At 32.9% G+C, this 12,140-nt stretch overlaps 1 long non-coding RNA gene and 1 other non-coding gene across 2 annotated transcripts; both read right to left on the bottom strand.

Moving 5' to 3' along the window:
- Positions 1-4,379: 4,379 nt before the first annotated feature.
- LOC136418891 (U6 spliceosomal RNA) lies at positions 4,380-4,484 on the bottom strand. Its single transcript, XR_010752981.1, has one exon. It is a non-coding gene; the product is annotated as a U6 spliceosomal RNA (small nuclear RNA).
- Positions 4,485-7,965: 3,481 nt separating this feature from the next.
- On the bottom strand, positions 7,966-8,692 carry LOC136418890 (uncharacterized). Its single transcript, XR_010752980.1, has 3 exons — positions 8,566-8,692; positions 8,089-8,221; positions 7,966-8,038 (listed from the first exon to the last, which is right to left on the bottom strand). It is a non-coding gene; the product is annotated as an uncharacterized lncRNA (long non-coding RNA).
- Positions 8,693-12,140: the final 3,448 nt, after the last annotated feature.

A 12,140-nucleotide genomic window follows, 5' to 3' on the forward strand; every position in this document is an offset into this window, starting at 1 on the left:
CACATAGTCAACAAGCCGATCGCGAGAACCCTGGACTAAGCATTCGTGACGAAATGATAAACAAAAAAATACTACAATTCCTGATAAAGAAATCTCTACACCTGCAGATTAAATGTAACAAAGAACGTTTCGATAAAACCACGATAAGTCACGTAGAGCTACCCAATAACTTGGAAATTATAAAGCAGTTTATCCAAGAATACATGACTAACGAGAAACCTTGTTATGTCTATTTTATCGACAAAGATTTAATACCTTCATTCACAGAGGTATGTTTGAAAAATTTACAAAACTTAAAAATTAGAATATGTACCAAATTACTTAACAATATTTCCGAAATTGAAGAAAAAACTATGCTCATTAAGCACCAACATGAGAGCAAATAAAATCACCGAGGAATAGAAGAAACTCGCGAGCGAAACTTAAGAGACTTTACTATTGGCCCAATATAAAAGGGGACGTAACACGATACATTAACGATTGTGTTATTTGCCAAACTGCCAAATACAGCCGACTTAAATCATATATTCCACTCGCTAAAACAGAAACACCCAGCAAACCATTTCAAATGATACACATGGACACTTTCATATTCGAAGCCCAAAATTTCCTGACGATATTTGATAAATTCTCTAAATTCGGTCAAGCATACCCTTATGACAGAAATGCAAAATCAGTTTGCGATAAACTCATAAATTTTTTCTCATTTTTTGGATGTTCCGAGGAAATCACGTGCGACAATGGCAAAGAATTAAATAATGAACTATTAAAGGAATTATTAAAGGCCCGAAAGATAAACATACATTTCAGTACCCCTAAACATTACGAATCAAATTCGCCTGTTGAACGTTTCCATTCCACTTTGATCGAACACCTTAGGATTTTGAAACAAAAAGATAACGTAAAACCAATTAATGAGTTAATCTCATACGCCATAATCGCGTATAATAGCACGGTTCACAGCGTTACGAAATTTACACCCCACGAAATTGTCTTAGGTCATACTAATTCCCGAGATCCTCTTGATTTAATCACAACAACGTTTCATTCTGATTACGTTTCGTCGCATAAGAATAAAGTCGACGCCATGTACGAAACGATTGGAGAAAAAACCGATCAAAACAAAGAAAAAATCTTAGCAAGAAGAAATGTTAAAGGCAACGAAGCATTCGACTTTAAATTAAACCAAAAAGTTTACAAAAACTTAAATCTCAGAAATAAAAACCACCCTAGATTTAGCGGTCCATATGTAATTATCGAGAAATTGAATCATAACAAAGTAAAAATCAAAAGTGTCAAAAGTCCATTCAAAATCGAAATTGTTCGTGTTAAAGAATTGAAGAAACCCCTTATTACAGATGACCCTTCATACACGAAAAATCCCGATACCATGACTTAAATGACAACCTGGCATACTACCTTACAAATTAGGCAATGCCCAGAAAACAATCAACCACTGGAATTTTATTCAAACGTATGATATGACTAAATTGTTGCAGGAATTTTCGGATATTAACATTAAATATGATTTACTTCATGAGACCATAAATAATTTTACAGACTACAAATCCGAATTTTATAACTCTTTTGTGATAACAAATAACTTGAAACAAAAAATTAATGAACAGATAAACCAAATTTTCCCAACAAAAATGCGTACTAAGCGAGCCTTACTAAACGCATTGGGCACTATAATCAAAACCGTGACAGGAAACTTAGACCAAGAAGACGCAAAACGCATTGACCAAAACATTAACATACTCAAAGAAAACCAGAACAACTTAAAATTAGTCCTCGATAAACAAACAACGCTCTTGACTAACGCAATAAATAATTTTCAAGAAACGATAAAAAATGTATCACACGATCAAATTGTTTTGGATTCAAAAATTAAAGAAATTATAGAAGTCGTAAATGAAGTCAATATTAAACAAGCAAACCTTTTTGAGTTCTTTAGGATTCATAAGATCATCACACAGATTACAACATTTTATCAGAACATCTACGATATACTTTCAGACATAAAAGAGGCAATCACGTTCGCCAAATTAAATACTTTTCATAACAAGATAATTAATTCAGGCATGCTTTTAAACAAATTAAAACTCATTCAAAATCAGGTGCAACAAGGAAAATTACCATTCGAACCAGACACCGACAATTTATTGAATATCGAAAACACTCTAAAAATAAAGAGTTACGTAAAAAATAATGTGATAGTCTTCATAATCGAAATCCCTTTAGTGGAAACCCAAGCTTATAATTTATATCGATTATTTTCGTTACCTGTCAAATATAACAATTCCTATAAAATAATTGTACCAAGTTTTGAGTATCTCATAATAAAAGACAAAACATTTGGATACGTCAATCAGCCTTGCCAATACGTATCTTTCAATGAATATTTATGTTCTCATGTACGCCCCGAAAACTTTAATGATTATGTACCATGCGAAGTTGAATTGCTAAGATATGAAAATAATATTACGAATTGTAACCCAGTGTATTTAGATATAAAAAATTTACAAATCCAAAATGTAGACGAAAGTAAATGGATTGTAATAACAATTCAAAAAATCATAGGAGTAGAGATTTGTAAGGAATCACAAGGTAATGTCTGATTAAACGAAACTTACTTAATAGAATTAGAACCCAAATGTAATTTTATGTTAAGAGATATCATTTTAAGAGATTACGGAAACACGAAAACTGATTTCCAAGATGTACCTTTACAGAATGTTACCCCTAATTATAAATATCAAGTATCTTATAAGGAAATAGAAATGCCCAATCTAAACTATATTAATTCCCGGACAGGTTACGAATTCAAACTTCTTAGAAAAACGCATTTTTTTTGTCTACATCTGTTAACTCGCTTGGTAAGTACTCCCGATACTCCAGATGAAGGAAATTTTGAACAAGAAATTATAACTGAATCAATTTTTGCCAATTCGAACGATTCCCACAATCCGGTCACTCTACGACTTCAAACTTCTTAGAAAAACGCATTTTTTTGTCTACATCTGTTAACTCGCTTGGTAAGTACTCCCAATCCTCCAGATGAAGGAAAATTTGAACAAAAAACTGTAACTGAATCAATTTTTGCTAATTCGGACGATTCCCACAATCCGGTCACTCTACGACTTCAAATTTCTTAGAAAAACGCTTTTTTTTTTGTCTAAATCAGTAATTTCACTTTTACATAGCGCCCAATCCTCCAGATGAAAGAAATTTTGAACAAAAAACTGTAACTGAATCAATTTTTGCCAATTCGGACGATTCCCAGAATCCGGTCAGGCTACGACTTCAAACTTATGAGATAGAAAATCAAAGAAATCAAAGTACACCTTGAGAGGAATACATAAAGAAACATTTCCGTTCAAGTCCATCATAATGCTTTTTCCTTCTTTTTCCACTGGATACCAACACGCATTTTGAAGCTTAGCGCTTTCATTTAAATTATATGATAAATAACTCTTAAGGGTTGATGTTATGCCAATATCTCGCACTGAGTCAATAGTCACTCAATTTAGAACATATTTCAACTCTTTGAATAAAAACGTAGCGGCATTATTTATCAAGAATATGTTTGCAAGTGGCGTACTTTCCTCTTTCGTAACGTTTAGTTTAAGGCAAAGTTAACTTTTGCAGGGCAAGGGATATTTTCCGGTTTGCTGCAAGGATATTCTAATTTCATCGTTCGGTCCCAATTTAGTAGGATTGAATGGATCAAAAGAGAGCACTTCCCAGCTCAAAATTGAGTCATCAATAAGAACATTTTCTTGGACGTTTATATGTTCCACTTTTTAATGTAAATCCTAGGGAAACAAGAAACTGTTTATTCAAAGATGTTAACCCTCTTATGTATCTTTTCGTACTATCAGGGTTTTGCTGCGAGGTATTAAACCTTCTGACAAAATCTTGGTTTGGTATTCTATTATATAGAATTACCATCGTGAATCCAAGCGTTTAAGATGAAGTCTTAACGTGACGGATTCTTCTCGAAATTTAAACTAATCACCCTCTTGATCAACTAGTTTCACCGTTATTTTATTTACAACATTAACAATTACGAAAAAATAAATTACATTCTGAGGGGTTTCAATTATTTTAAAATTGGGTGGTACACTAGAAAAAAACTAGATGTATTACATGAACTGGCGTACCATTTAGAAAAGACCCTTCATCTATACTGTAATCGATATTTATAGCATTCACCTTAAGAACCTTCTAGCAGGTCAAAAGCTTTTGGCCTATGTTCTATAGGACTCGATTCGTTTTTCCGACAACACGTAACATAAGTGAATACTTACTAAAGAATTTTTAATTAAATTCTTACTGGCATATGGAAGTTTCATTTCTGCTTGAGTCAGATTTTCAACAAGGTTAGATAAACAAAACGTTTCATCCTTGCGCAGGGGTCGTGTTAATCTTTTTCTGTATTGTTCCAATTTTATATAAATATGTACCGCCGAAGCGAATACGAGTAAATCACGTATTTTTTAATTACTTTAGTATTGCATAAAATTATTGAGATTAGTGTAGAAATGCTATTTGGGAAGTAATTTATCTAGGAAATTTTTTTAACAAATTTCAATTCATCCTCATTTTAATATATTCCATAGAAGGTCTACTTTGAAATAGAATGCATTAAAACACTGTAAAATTAAAAACCTGTGAGCCGAATAAACGTACCAGACCCCTTACCATAATAAACGGTTTCAGTGCTTAATAGATAGCTGTACACACAAATGAGATAAACTGGTTTATGGTGCTTTTAGGAATTCTATATAGTAAATACATAAGCGAAGAAAAATTATCTCCTGTAGCAAGGTATCTTACAGTAATTTCTAGTTTTACTGTAACAGGCAAAGCTTGCAAATTTGGCAAAGCATTTTGTCAAATTTGTGGTGTCACCAATTCTAACAGACTTTCAAACATATCTTTTGACATTCTCAGGTGATTTCTGTAAGCTGAGGGGCCTTCGCATGATAATCCCTTAAGCAAAATATTTCATGCTCCTAAATTTTGCATTCAATTTATCCACGGTTTTACCCAAACCCTCCTTTTTCGGTTTTTTTTGTAACAACGCGCGTAATTCTTCATTTATCCTGTGGCATAAAATATTCACACCAAAATTAACAATTTCAGATGTTTCCATAATGAACACTACATCATACAACTGCCACAGTTCTAATAAAAATCTTGCATAAATGGTTGTGTAGTGTAAACAGTAACAATTTTGTTGACAAATTACAGGGACTTGCAATCAAGAACTTGCGCAAACAGAAGCTTGCATCATGTAAACACGGCTTAACTAGCAAACACGCCAGCAAGTGATTGTTTACACGTGCAAAATACGGAATATTTTCGTATCGATGTGAGTCGTCACTGGGGTAAGTGAATTTCAGAAGCCTGCAGACTTTTCGGTCCATGCATGCAAAGTTTTAACTTGCGCGCCAGTTACGCAATCTAAATTTACTGGCACGAAAAATAATACTGGCTCCACTATTAAATGCATAGTATATACCCTCCATTAAACAATTATTGTAATTAGATGTTTAGAGCTTTTTTTAACAAAAATAATATTTTATCTTAAATAATAACACCACAAACTATCTAAAAATGTTCAAAAGTTGTAAAAAAAAAATTGGTCCCAAATGGATTAAAGAATGAAATTCAAAGCAAATAAGCCATAAATTTGAAAAGCGATCCTTGGCGAATAACCCCAAAATAAAACATTGATTTTTCAATGTGCGTGCAACACCTTAATCGGAAATGGGGGCAACCTTTAGTTCGGAGGCACTAATTAATTCACTTTTATGTTTTTCAATTTTTAAACTATCTATTGGCAACGGATAACTCTCCCAAAGAAAGCCCAATACCCGCCATTTTCCGGCTGTAGAAGTAGTCCGGGATAGAAGTACTTTCCCCAATGGGAAAACTGGGATGTGTAGACCGGCACACCCTAGTGTACAGTCTTGAGGCCTCTTCTTAAAAACTTTTGATACTAAAGCCTCATACTTGAAGTTTGTTCTGGTATTGCTCCGCAAAATGCTTGTATCATTTTTCTCTTCGGCGGATTCTAGAGTCAAAATGTTTAACTTTACTTGCGACAAGAAAACTTTTTAGTTTTACGTGCTTATTCCTTTAAAATATTTTCCAATTTGTGGTTTTCTAAAAAATAACAATGATAATTAAATTAATTCAAAACAATCAAAATCGCATTAACTTACAGGGTCGGTTTCCAAACTTTGCATTTTGGCCTCATATTGCTCTTTCAACAGCTGATAGTCTTTTTGAAGGATATTGAGTTGATTGTCTAAGTGTTTTCTGAGTCAATTCTGAGTCTTTTTTTGGAGTTCTAATTCTTTTTTAAGGCTGATGAGTTGTGACGCGTGTTTGAATTTAAAGATCTTCCAGTCTTTTTTAGCAGTTGATTTGGATATTTTAAATTTGCAAGGGTTAAGCGAAAGTCGTCAACTAGTATTGAATCCATATTTATACTTTCTGAAGCACCTTCCTGAAAATACATAACATTATTTGTATGTAGTTACAATTCATGAAGAATTAAATGATTTACCATTATCGCAAAAGTATCGTCGGTGACTGAATTGCTGATCTGCAAAAAACATTGGGTGTAATATTGATTGCATATCAGTCAAACCAATAAGCTTCAATAATTATGGAATTCATAGATTTTACACCTAAAAATGATTTTGTATCTATCGGTTTTTATATTCTAAAAATGTATCTCTTCTCTTTTTGAATGACCCGCCTAGAAAATTTAGATGTGCGAAATAATTTTTATTATAACATATTGTAATGGATCTTGGAACTGCAAACTCAGAAACAACTTACAAAGTAATTTATTTCACTGTTAAATAATACACCTCAATCAGATTTAAAAAAACGATGAGCTCAGTTAATGTAAAATACCATAGGCTACACATACTTATGGACTTGCACTCATAAATCATCCTGTACCATTTCGTAGGAATCTAATGACTATATTTCAACATGAGTTAAAATGTCTGGTTGGCTTTGAACTGTCCAAAATTATGTGTTTCAAATGGGTCAACCGTCAGAGATCTGTTTTGTTCTAAGTGCCTTTTGTTTCGAACAGCCCATATATTGCAATTGGACAGGCTCGTGTTGACCTATATTGGCACATGGTCTTTTCCTCTTAAGTTAGGTAGTGGAAGACTCTTCGAAGGATTCCACTAAGCAACCACCCTTCCAATAATGATTACGATTTCTTCTTCTCTCACAAAACGATGAACAAACTCTATCCCCCATAAATTCCGGGGTTTTGTATTTTAGAGAAGTAATAAAAGTGTTGTAATTTTCCTTCGTGTAATTATTTCACACCGACATACTACAATGCACTTAGATATGTAAACGTTTCCCCATCCTATGGTGAATAATTTTCCTTCGCCAAATTGTGCGGAATTTACAACTTTTGTTGGAAGTTCTTAGAAACTTTACTCATTCCAGCAACTATTTCCATATTTGTGGAATGGCTCTTCAAAGGTAAACTTCGAAACGACTGTAGGTATAATTATTAAATTATCCATTTAAGTTCCTTCGAGATTACATTTACCAGCCCTTCGTTACAAATATTTGGTACCTTGGAAATTACAGGAACAAATTTAGAATGTTTAATAATTCGTATTATAAAACCTTAATTCCCTTTCATAAGTGTTATTGCCACAATAATAGAAGTTATTATAATACAGGGTGTTTCAGAACTTACAACCACTTATCGGACAGACTTCAACCCTGCACTACACTATTACCTAAGAAGCCCATTTATCAAATAAACTTCTAATAAAAGTCCCGTAGGTAACCAAACACGACGTACTAAATGTTAAATGTTTATTTTCTGTATGCTAGGGCAATTGTTTCTCCTAACGTGAACCATTTTGTAATGGCAATTCCATTAATTTTAAATAAATTATTCTTTCCCCTTCATATATTTTTCTCAAATGCACCAGTTATCCATAATCCATAAGTGAATGATCCCTTGACTTGGAATCTAGCATGGTACAAACTATTTCCTATCACATAGTAAAAAAAATTACATACCCTTCTGTATAACCCTGAGGAGTCCTTTCATTGATGGGCAACCTGGACTTTCCAATAAGATATGTGATAAAATCCTTTTCTCTTCTTTCCACCTTGAAACTATGACTTTCCTTCGTTCTGCTGTGGTTCTCATCTTAAAAAGATGGGCAACTATATTACCTATCTCTCCACCGAGAATATTCGCTATCTTTGATAATACACAAGGATTGTGAGATTTCACCGATCAATGTTGAAACTCAAACCCCACAAGTTCAAATTGCTGGTCTTGAGTTAATTGAGCTTCGACAACTGATTTGATGTAGTAGTTTATAAAAACTGTGCTTTGCGATCAAAGATACAAAAGATAAGTTTTCTTTGCATTAGAAGAAACAGACATTTGTTACAAATTGTTTGTATCCTCTATCTGTATCAGAATGAGTATTGGATGTGGAAAATTATTGGGAAAATTTTTGGCAACCGGTTTCTTTTCTATCATACCTCCTAGTCCCTAGATCTTCTATCAGTGGTCTGACATCCCTTCCTTCTTACTTTTCGATTTTTTAAATACACAACATTTTTTTATGTAACACTTAAAATTTTAACTTTTATACCCAAACAATAAAAACAAATAAATTAAAAAATCTTGATGTATGTCACTATTGTCGTAATGCACAGCAAGCCCGTTTCTGCAAAATGGCGCCACAAGTACACAAGAAAGAAATCTACAAAAACTTAGGAGAAATCGGTAAACCTGTTTGAGAAAGAAATCTGGAGTCTCTAAAAAGAAGAAATCTGTAATCTATACAAGAAAGAAATCTACAATGGCTAAATAGAAACTTGTAAACACTTCCGAGAAAATACAACCCTGGTTTACAGATGGTACCACGTGACGCAACAGAAAATCAATAATTGAAGTAGAGAGAAGATTGCGTTTATTTTGAAGATGTTTTTTGTGAATTAATATTGAATTTTTAACAGGAATTTCTTTTTGAAATAGAAAATGTATTTACTTAGTATAAATATGTTATATGATTTAATGAAATAATGAAAACATCTGTACAATTGAAGAGTGTAACTTCTATTTAGTCTAAATGCCAATTTTATTAATTTTGTTTATTTTTTGCATTAAAATCTATCGTTTTTGACATCCAGCAATTGAACCTAATTTTTCTGTTAAAGTTTTTTTGGCACATAGACTAATGAGAAGTTACGCTCTTCCATTGTAAGGATACTTCCTTTATTTCATTAAATCATATAACTTATTTATACTAAGTACATAAATATCTTTCCTATTTCCAAAAAAAATTCCTGTTAAAAAATCGATACTAATTCCTGAAAAACATCTTCGAAACAAATGCAATATTCTACTCTGCTTCCATTTTACCTTAAAACAGAGAAGCGCACAGTGGATCTTATGCTTTTACTGCTCGTATACGGGGTGTTCCTTAACGATGTGCGGATATTTTGAGGTGGGATTCTATCTGACAAAAAATAATGATCATTTGTTATATAAACTATGTTCCAAAAATGCTCCGTTACGAGAATACAGGCTTGTAAAGTTTCGGAAAAAAACACATATTTTTATTGCAATTAATGCCTCTTTATAAACCGTCTTTACTTACCAAATTTGATTGAAATATCTCAAGCGGTTTTCGAAATATTCATTAATTTCCATTTTTTTTCTAAAACTTCGCAACCCTGTATTTTCGTAAGGGAGCGTTTTTGGAACATAACATTTTCGAAAAGGTTCGAGTTGTGATGTCAATCTTCGACGACGTTCAAAAATGATCTTGGGCATTGTCTAGAAGAGCCTAATGTGTTCTTCTTTTTACTTTTTTTGATATTATTAGTTAATATTAAATATATTTTTACATCGTTAGTGAACAAAAACTAATACCAAACCTATACCAAACTCCTGTTTCCTAATTGTTTATTTTCATTATTACTATGCACAAAAGAAGATGGTAAGTGTCTGAATATTTTAGGGAGTCACTGTTGTATGTATACTTATGTTAAATATAAAATCGCCATTAATTTTAATATTTTCTCTAGATGTTTTAAAGACTTAACAACTTGGAGGCCTGAATAATATAGGTAATCTAATAAATTAATTTTTTTTTTCAACAATCGCCATCAGTAACGTGACGAGATCCTATAGTGAATAATTTTCCTTCACCAAATTGTCCGCAATTTACAACTTTTATTGGAAGAACGTTTTTCTTGATTCAAGCAACTATTTCCATAGAACCTTAAACTGTGGAACGACTTACAGAGTAATTTGTTTCACTGTTAAATATTCACTGCCCTCAAACGGACTTAAACAAATGAAGAGCTCTCGTCAATCCGACAATTTGACCAAGAGAATTCAAGAATATTCTGAAGATTTTAAATACAAAAACTGAGGGATAACATCCATGGGGGTACTACAATTAGAGGCTATTATTGGTTACTTCATTGACCATCTCTTTAAAGGGCCACATTTGATTGACCGGCGAAATTAATTTCCCATAGGCATGTTACAGTCCTACCAATTTGAGCCACACTTTCTCACAAGGTGGTAAATAGAGAGTTCTTACAAGGAGAGATGCCCAAGTTTTGTCACATGGAGCCACATGTTTTCGAGAATAATAGATACAGAAATGGGGCCATGCCCCCTCTAAGGCTAAAAACCGATTATGTACTTGGGCTTAGCATGTTGGTAAATTACACTTCTAAATAATGTGAGAACACACTTCTACCTCTGAATGAGTGAATATAATACAGGATGTTTGGTTGATGTGGGACTTAATTTTAAGGGGTGATAATAGAGTATATTTGTAACTTTTTTGATTAATAATTCATTATCCGAAAATTTGTAGTCTTCGAGTTATTCACAATTCAGTGATATTTTGATGAGACCAGGCATAGCCGTACAAACGTAGATTTTTTGAGAGTTTTCTCCCAATCTTTGAAATAAAATTATTTGTATTCGTTTGTCAAGACCCTAACGCAAAATTAGCACCAACAGTTTTGAAAATACTTGTAGAAATAAAAATTCTACAGCAGTTCAAACTTTTAAAACCGCTAATAGTGCTAAACGACTTTCGACTTTGATTGCAAATTTAGGAAAACTTTTCCCCCATAACTGCAAAGTAAACTAGCGAAAAAACTTCTTTATTTAGTCCTTTATAATTTGAGATACAATATTTTTACAATAAACTGTTTTATGGAAAAACAATATGGAAAACATGGATTTTTTTACGTAGATTTAGTTGCTTTGCTGACGTCATGATTTGGATTGTATGAATTGCGCTTTTATGACTTTTGTCAAAATAAATTATAATTTTTATTTTGCAACATATTTTTTTCACTCAAATTTCAAGCAATGTCGTTTACTAATGTTGAATATGAAAATATTGTTGTTGCGTATGTGTTAGGGCTTGTGTAGAAGATAGAATATCCGATAATTGATTTAATCTAATAGTTCGATAAGTTGTATTCTTCATAAGTTTAGTATTAAATCTGAGACTAGTTGTAAGGAACCCGTGTGCTACGCCTATGAACATTACTCGTTTTTCTTGCCACTTTGCCCGTATGACCAGATGTTGGTACGCATTTCGTTTGAACTTAGACTAATTATGTAACAAAACTTCTCGCCGACCTTTTGTGCGTACTAAAATTTAGACACGTTCTCGATTCTGGTCTTAACCGCCCTCAAATAAAACCCAATTATATTGTTAAAGTTAGGCAGGTTACAAGGAAGAAGTGCCGATGATGACCTCCTGGTTTCTGGTACGCCTATGTACGCTTACCATTAACTTTAGTATTTAAGATTTTGCAAGAAGAAAAATCCGCCTCTTCTTGTGCATCTTCGTCGACTCTTAACTCCATACTTTGCACATTACTCGTACGCGATTACTTTACTCACGGTTCCTATACACGATTAATTAGTATACTAGTTTACTTGTCACGAAAAGTTGTTACTCCTTTGCTAAATTACTCGAAATTGTTGGTGAACAATAAACCTTAGTTACCGTTAAAAAGGGTTTTTGTTTTCTTCATTTGCACGAACACGGTTTCTCTGAGACTGCGAA

Source organism: Euwallacea similis, unplaced genomic scaffold, assembly GCF_039881205.1.
Source record: "Euwallacea similis isolate ESF13 unplaced genomic scaffold, ESF131.1 scaffold_42, whole genome shotgun sequence".
In the NCBI taxonomy this organism is placed as follows: domain Eukaryota; kingdom Metazoa; phylum Arthropoda; class Insecta; order Coleoptera; family Curculionidae; genus Euwallacea; species Euwallacea similis.